This window comes from Myotis brandtii, unplaced genomic scaffold (assembly GCF_000412655.1).
Source record: "Myotis brandtii unplaced genomic scaffold, ASM41265v1 scaffold49, whole genome shotgun sequence".
Lineage (NCBI taxonomy): Eukaryota > Metazoa > Chordata > Mammalia > Chiroptera > Vespertilionidae > Myotis > Myotis brandtii.
In genome coordinates, this window is record NW_005368707.1 from 3,201,372 (window position 1) to 3,209,418 (window position 8,047).

The 8,047-nt window shown below is 39.8% G+C and overlaps 1 pseudogene; it reads right to left on the reverse strand.

The window, feature by feature from the left end:
* Positions 1–4,806: 4,806 nt before the first annotated feature.
* Positions 4,807–6,199, reverse strand: LOC102241374 (annotated as a pseudogene).
* Positions 6,200–8,047: the final 1,848 nt, after the last annotated feature.

Below are 8,047 nucleotides of genomic sequence, written 5' to 3' on the forward strand. Positions count from 1 at the left end.
TATTGCAGTTTCATTTCCATTTTCTTCAACGTGAGACTGCACACATGAATGGAAATGCTATATCATCAGCCTTTTATCCACTAAAGACATATGCTTGTAATGCATTCTGGTGGAAGCAATGGAAATATTAAAATAAAGAAAATAATTGATAATAATTTTATATATAGATACACATAGATATCTATCTAGAAGTAGATAGATTTTCAGTAGATAGATTAGCTGTTTAACTGGCCAAAGGCCGTTAAGCTTAATTAATGTGAACTTAACACCTTAAGTTAATAAATTCTCCCATGAGGGCTATGAGTTGAGAGGGTGAAAGGAAGTTGTCTATTTAATAGCTAATTTGATGGCTAATGCTATCTTACCATACATTTTCTAGATTTTGCTAACAATGAAGTATTTTTTTAAATCTAGAGGATTTAAAACATTTTTTTTGTTTTCTAAAACTAGAAAAGTAAATAATATACCTTTCACAGAATATTTGAGTTGTTTTTTAAAACTTAACTAATTTAGCATTTTTCTTGTGCCTCTAACCCAAGAAGCAAACATATACCTAATGTATTACCAGTGCTTTGACTGAGTCACTTACTGATCTTGAGTTATTATTTAACTGAGATGAACAAAAGCTCTGTGAAGAGGGCAGTGAAAGCCCAGGTCCCAGCCCCCAGGCTGTTTTTAGTAATAAGTGAACAGGTTAGTCAGCAACAGTCAGTGGCTTTGGCTTCTGTTCTTAATATTTGACAGAATTAAAAAGCCTTTTAGGTACTTAATTTTCTACCAGAGAGGGAGCTTAAAACTCAAAAGTTTGGAAATTTAAGTGTTCAGTGTTGGTTAAATTTCAGTTGTGGGAGAACAAGAAAGAATGCTTGAGAATACTTTTCACAATCATCTGATCACCAGTATAAAACTTTTTTTACAACATTAAACTGAGGCAAATTTAAATATAACAATGAGAACAAATCTAAAATATAAAGCTCAGTGACATTACACGCTGTATATAGACGTCACCACCACCCACCTCAAGATTTAGAATCTTTCTGTTACCCCCGAAAGTTCCCTTTTTCATTTAATGTCACCACCTCAATTTAACCACTATTCTGATTTCTTTCACCATAGATTAGCTTGGTCTGTTTTACAACTTTGACAAAAGGAATTGTACACTATGCCTTCTATTGTGTGCCTGGCTTTTACTCCATGTAAATGGTTTTCCAAAAGTGTCATATTAATCATACATCTGTTACCTTTAATACTGGCTTTTTTATTTATCATAATGCATCTGAAGTTATTCCCGAGATTCTTATTGCTCAGCAGTATTCTCTTGTATGACTATATCACAATCATTTATCCTGCTGTTGACAGTCATTTATATGCTTACTATGCTTTGTCTTTATGCATAAAGCTGCTACGAACATTTCTGAGCAAGTTTTAATCTTAATGAAAAGTATCAAGTGTTGAAGGTGTGCTTTACAGCTTACACAGAGCCGTAAGCCGGAGAGCTTGTTCACTATTTCAGAAATGCCCTTCACTGATAAGTCATTAACTGGGCACTAGGGTTTGACAGAAGGGTAACAAGCCATTATCTCCACATCAGACAAGGATCCTGCCAGGGTCCCCCTCTCCCCAGTTCTGAATCCTTTAGCTAGAGGACATGTCACACACTCAGATAGCTTTCAGAATAAATTCCCAGTAATCACAGGTGATCGAGGACCTCACAGATCATAAGTCCAGACCATTTATTTTTATAAATAAGAGCCTTTATATCCAGAAAATTGTGAGAAATTCTCAAAATAAGGCTGAGCTCAAACCAGAAAGTAGTTTCCTAAATGCTGGCCTACTGCAGGAAATAGGAAGGCACATGGGCACCCAAGGGGGTTAAAAGATAAACAATCCAATCAAAAAATGGACAAAGGACCTAAATAGACACTTTTCAAAAGAGGACATACAGAAGGCCAAGAGACATATGAAAACATGCTCAAAGTCACTAATCATCCGAGAGATGCAAATCAAATGACAATGAAGTATCACCTCACACCTGTCAGAATGGCTATCATCAACAAATCAACAAAGGACAAGTGTTGGCAAGGATGTGGTGAAAAGGGAACCATAGTACACTACTAGTAGGATTGCAGACTGGTGCAGCCACTGTGGAAAACAGTATGGAGTTTCTTCAAAAAATTAAAAATGGAACTCCCATTTGACCCAGTAATCTCATTTCTAGGAATATATCCCAAGAAATCAGAAACACCAATCAGAAAGGATATATGCACCCCTATGTTCATAGCAGCACAATTTATAATAGCTAAGATTTGGAAATAGACTAAATGCCCATCAGCAGATGAGTGGATTAGAAAACTGTGGTCCATCCACACAATGGAATACTATGCTGCTGAAAAAAAGAAGGAACTTTTACCATTTGCAACAACATGGATGGACCTGAAAAGCATTATGCTAAGTGAAATAAGCCAGTCAGGGAAAGATAAATATCACATGATCTCACTTATTTGTGGAATATAATGAACAGCATAAACTGATGAACAAAAATAGATCCATAGTCACAGAAGCATCAAACAGACTGTCCAACCTTAGCGGGAAGGTGGGGGTGGGGAGGGGAGTAAGAGATCAACCAAAGGACTTGTATGCATGGATATAAGCATAACTAATGGACACAGACACTAGGGGGGTGAGGGCATGTGCTGGGGGGTGTAAGCGGCCAGGGAGAGCTCAATGAGGGAAAAAGGAGACATATGTAATACTTTAAACAATAAAGAATTTAAACAAAATTTTTTTAAAAAAAGTCCAAGTAAGCAAAAATTTTCATGCATTACTCTCACCAAATCATTACAAAACTACTCATCAATTTTTTAATAAATTAAGGCTTTTATTAATTTTTTAAATAATTCTTAAAAACACTTTTCTTAAAAATATCTTTTTATTGATTTTTAGAGGGAGGGATAGAGAGATGGAAACATCAATGAGAGAGAAACATCATTGATCCGCTGCCTCCTGCACACTCCTTACTAGGGATGGTGACCCAGGGCATGTGCCTCATCAGGAATCCAACCGGTGACCTCTTGGTCCTGGGTCAACACTCAACCACTGAGCCACACCAGCTGGGCTAAAAAACACTTCTATTTTAAGATGTAGTAAAAACTTCAGTGACATTCACTTTTGGACCTCTTCTAGGTTAAGCATTACCTCATTCCAGTCAGATTCAATGGTGATTCCCGTTTTCAGATTATATATATCCTGTGACTAACTTTATGCTCTATTTCTAGGCCATAGCACTTATTCTGAAAATTAACTGTCTGACATTGCTTTATAATCATCAGTTGCATCTATGGGAAGCACATATTTAAGAAACATTTGAAATTTTTTTTAAATATATTTTATTGATTTTTTACAGAGAGGAAAGGAGAGGGATAGAGAGCTAGAAACATTGACGAGAGAGAAATATCGATCAGCTGCCTCCTGCACACCCCCTACCAGGGATGTGCCCGCAACCAAGGTACATGCCCCTGACCGGAATCGAACCTGGGACCTTTCAGTCCGCAGGCCGACGCTCTATCCACCGAGCCAAACCGGTTACGGCACATTTGAAATTTTTAATGGAGAAAATAAAACATGTCTCTACAAGTTTCTTAGAAACTCAAATCTGTTCATTCATACCTTCAAATAATCCTTACATTTAACATTGTTTCACAGTTCAAAGTGGGTATTATTAGCCAGAATAATGAACTTATTACTTAAAATATATCCCAAGTTTCCTCATCAACTCATGTATGATTCTACAATAGTGACACTGAGTGCTTTTGTCTAATTTCTCTTCATTGCAGTTCCACAGGGAGTCCCCTACTTCAAACATGTCTGGCTTAATGAATTTTTTTCTTACTATGACTACAATCTGGTTTGGTGTCAGATTCACTCCAGCTTTGAAAGCTTTGTTGTTCTCTTTTCAGGCCTCAGACCCTTTCCATTTCTGGAGTGTTCACTAAAGACACAAAATAATTGGTCTGAGCAGATCCACCATACTGCCATGGTATTAACCCGATTAAACATTAAAAACAACTCCTTTTTCCTTTTGATCAGTGAAGCAATGGCAGCACAATGTTTTGAAGAATATTTGTATTATCTTTAGGTCAGTTTAAAGCAAACACACACCATCTTGAGAACAAGCCTCCCCAGCACTTCTCAGGTCAAGGGCAGTCAAGTCCTCATTATTTTGTTTTGTACTTGAGGTTATTGCTTGGTGCCATGTTCCCATAATTTATCAAGAAACTAATCAGCTGGGAAATAATCTCCCCAGGGAAGATCTCAATGGTCTTTTCAGAGTTTGTAAATCTCAATAACTCTTCCAGGGCAATATCAGCTATATCATTTTATCACAAGAAAAAAAAGTAAGCTGATTTCCTAGGTAAGATGCACACAGCAATTTTTCTCCATTCTTTTAAAGTAAACCATTTAAGCAGTTTTCCCCATTAATATTCATAACTACATACAGTAACTTCATGAGAGTTTTCAATTGTCCTCTAGAGTTTGCATGTGGAGTACTAGGCGAGCCTTTTGCATGTCAAGGTACAGGAAGTAGAGATCACCCCTGCACTGCTACCTACATTTCCCTGCTAGAAATAAAAAAATAGTTAAGTGAAAATGATTATCATATATATTTTCTCTCTTCCTTTTGAATGTACACAAAGTAACAAGAGTGACAGACCTGAAATTACAATCACCAAACAATGCAATCTAGTTGTTGTCCACTTTCATTGGCAAGTACAGCACAGAGGACATTGTGTGAGGATCGGGCTGCCATCAAAGAGGAGGTGGGGCCAGGTTTCTTTCATTATCCTCTTTTAAACTTAGGTCTTCTAAAGCAATATCTAAAGGCATAATATCTACACAGTCCATAGCACTAAATTCTGCCATCCCCGCCTCCCACCTCGTCTGAAGAGGAGCTCTCTTCGCCCAGGAAAGTAGATGGAAGGAGCTCCTGGACAGGCTGCCGTCTGCACACTCACTTTCTATGGATTGACGCTCTGTTTCTAACATGTTAGGATCATTCCACCTTGTTAAAAGAAATTGGGAATTCTGGATAGTGTGCTGACGTTCTGTGTTAACTGTGTTGGTTGTTGGTGTGATGGTGTGATTGTAGTAGTGAGCCTGTGTTAGTGCTCAGCTTGTGTCACGTGTGGTCTCCAGTTGCTGGCAGTTCTAACTGCAGCTGCATCTACAGTTGTAATTGAGAAGCACCAGGGCCAGAATTAAGCTATCCTCCTGCAGAACGTCTCACTCCTGACCACTGAGATAAAAGCTCAGCAATAGGATCCGTGGCACCCCTATTGCTTGGAGAACATGACCTCTGAGAAGTAGAAAGTCCACCAGTAGAATTGCTAGTAAAGTGCATGTTTGGCCCTGGCCAGTGTGGCTAAGACAGCATATGCCTGCCAACCAAATGATTCCAGGTCAAGGGTGCTATCTGGGTTGCAGGTTTGATCCCTGGTCCTGGTTTGGGTGCCCGCAGGAGACACATCCCAATCCATGTGTTTCTCTCCTATCAATATTTCCCTCTCTGTCTCTATTCCCCTTCTGCCCTTCCTCCTTTTCACTCTCTCTGAAAAGCAATGGAAAAAATATCCTTGGGTGAGGATTAATTTAAAAAAATGAAAAATAAAAAGTTTAAAGTGTCTGTTTGATCTATGAGCAGGAGGACCTCCTAATTCCCAGCCAAGGTGAAACATTCTAGGTACATGTCGAACATCACTCAGTTCATCTAAATCTCTAGGAGTTGTGTGTTCACGTGTAAGATGAGCTGCACAGTCGTTTATGGCAGGACCAGGGCCACCTCCAGGTAGTGCTGCACAGACAGGGCAGATCACTTCTGTTGATGTTTCTGCATGTTCAGAAGCAACATGTTTGTGAACAGGTGTCTCTGTATAAGCCATTTTTCCACAATAGGGACAAGTAAAGGACTGTGGCTGCTCTGCAGAGAAAGCTTCCCCACCATAGTACAAATCAAATTCTACCCTTGCTAGTATGCACTGCACTGGGTGGTCAGTTGTATGCCCTGTTGTTGCACTACTTTCATAACAAGATGCACCAAGACAATAACTGTAGCAAATTAAGCATGTATCATGCAACCTCAAAATTTTCCTTTTAAACGTGCATCACAGCTGACACCCTCATGTTGGGACATCCTAACTCAGCAGATGGCACAGCGCGCTGCGGTGTTCCCTGGCAGGTCTTGGTGCTGCCCACACAGGCTCCCCCTGGATGCCTGGCTTAGCTACAGCTTCTGAGATGGGTGAGCAGGGAAGTGCTCCCGTGCTGGCGGCCTAATTTCTCCATTTCTTGATTCCTATTTCTAAAATCTACATCCAGGCATTCTGGGAACTAGAAAAGGGTTGTATTAGGACACAACACTCTCTCCTCTAGTGGTGTGTGCCCCTTTGTATGGATTAGGCTGGCTCTGCTGGAATCTGATGCTTGAAGGGAGTGACAGGGAGGAGAGGAGATTTAGAAATAAAATGGAATCCCAGTGATTCCCCTGAGACAGGAATGAGAGCAGACACCTTTGTTGTTATGAGACTCACATTTTTGGTTCTCTACTTGGAGTAATCTATCAATGCTTGGAAATCCTTCCAAGAGATTGAATCAAAGATGCCCACTGTCCTGTGACAGCCGGAGGAAAGCTATGTGAGGAGACAATGATGTGGAGCCGTCAATCTGAAATGAAATATTATTTTATCAGCCAGATGATTTAGGTTTGTGTTCATCTCTAGGTCTGTATTTGTTCTATTGCCTTTAGCATTTGTTGAATTCCATTGCAAGTATTTAGGACTCAATGGTACCAAAATTTAAAAACCAAGCCTACAGGCTAACCTGTGTGGCTCAGAGGTTGAACGTGAACCTATGACCCAGGATATCAAGGTTCAATTCCTGGTCAGGGCACATGCCCGGGTTGTGGGCTCAAGCCCCAGCTCCCAGTAGGGGGTGTGCAGAAGGCAGCAGTTCAGTGATTCTCTCTCATCATTGATGTTTCTATCTCTCCTTCTCCCTTCCTCTCTGAAATCAATAAAAATATTTTTAAAAATTAAAAAAAAGCAAGCCTGGAAGTCCAGCCATTTTGCTCTCAGGAGAAATCTCCCTGTTAGAAAACCTGGAATATGTCAGCTTTATATTACTAGCCGAGTTTAGTGGACAATGTTTTCACTTTTGATAGGGTCAATGTGGGAGAAATAGAGCACACCACTTGGGTTCAGTTTAAGCCCCGAGAAATCGCTGTGAAGAGCATTACAGGAAGCCTCAAGTTTTGCAGGGAAGCTTTTCTAGAAAGCAAGCTAGGTAGGGGGCAGGGAGGGGATAGTTATACCTCAAAGGAGCCTAGCAACAAGCAAAAGGAAAAGGAAGAAGTCCTGGGGAGGAGGATACGCCAAGCTGAAAGGCAGATCCAGAAAGGTGAGCCAAGTCTGATGGAGTCACAAACACAGTCAAGTGGCAAAAAAGGCAACGTTCCATTATTGAGGGTGATCACAGCCCTGGAGATGACCTGTCTTCTAGAGAAACAGGCAGAGGTAGCAACGCACATCACGTCAACTGCTACAGGATAAAGGAGATGTTTTCTGGTGAAAGAGACACTTCCACATTCTGAGTGTTTGAGCCTTTTGTATACAAACATACATTGCAGTTGACCCTTGGACAACACAGGTTTGAACTGCACAGGTCCATTTATACATGGGTTTGTTTGTTTTTCAATAAACACATACCATACTGTAAGTGTATTTTCTCTTCCTTATGATTTTCTTAATAACATTTTCTTTTCTCTTGGTTACTTTATTGTAAGAATACAGTATGCAATACATTAAACATACAAAATATGTATTAATCAACTGTTTATATTATCGGAAAGTCTTCCTGTCAACAGTAGTTAAGTTTGGGGGGAGTCTAAAATTACACATAGATTTTTGACTGCACAGGGTGCCAGCACCCCTAACCCCTGCTTTGTTCAAATATCAACAATAACTTTGAAATTAAAACACACACACACACACACACA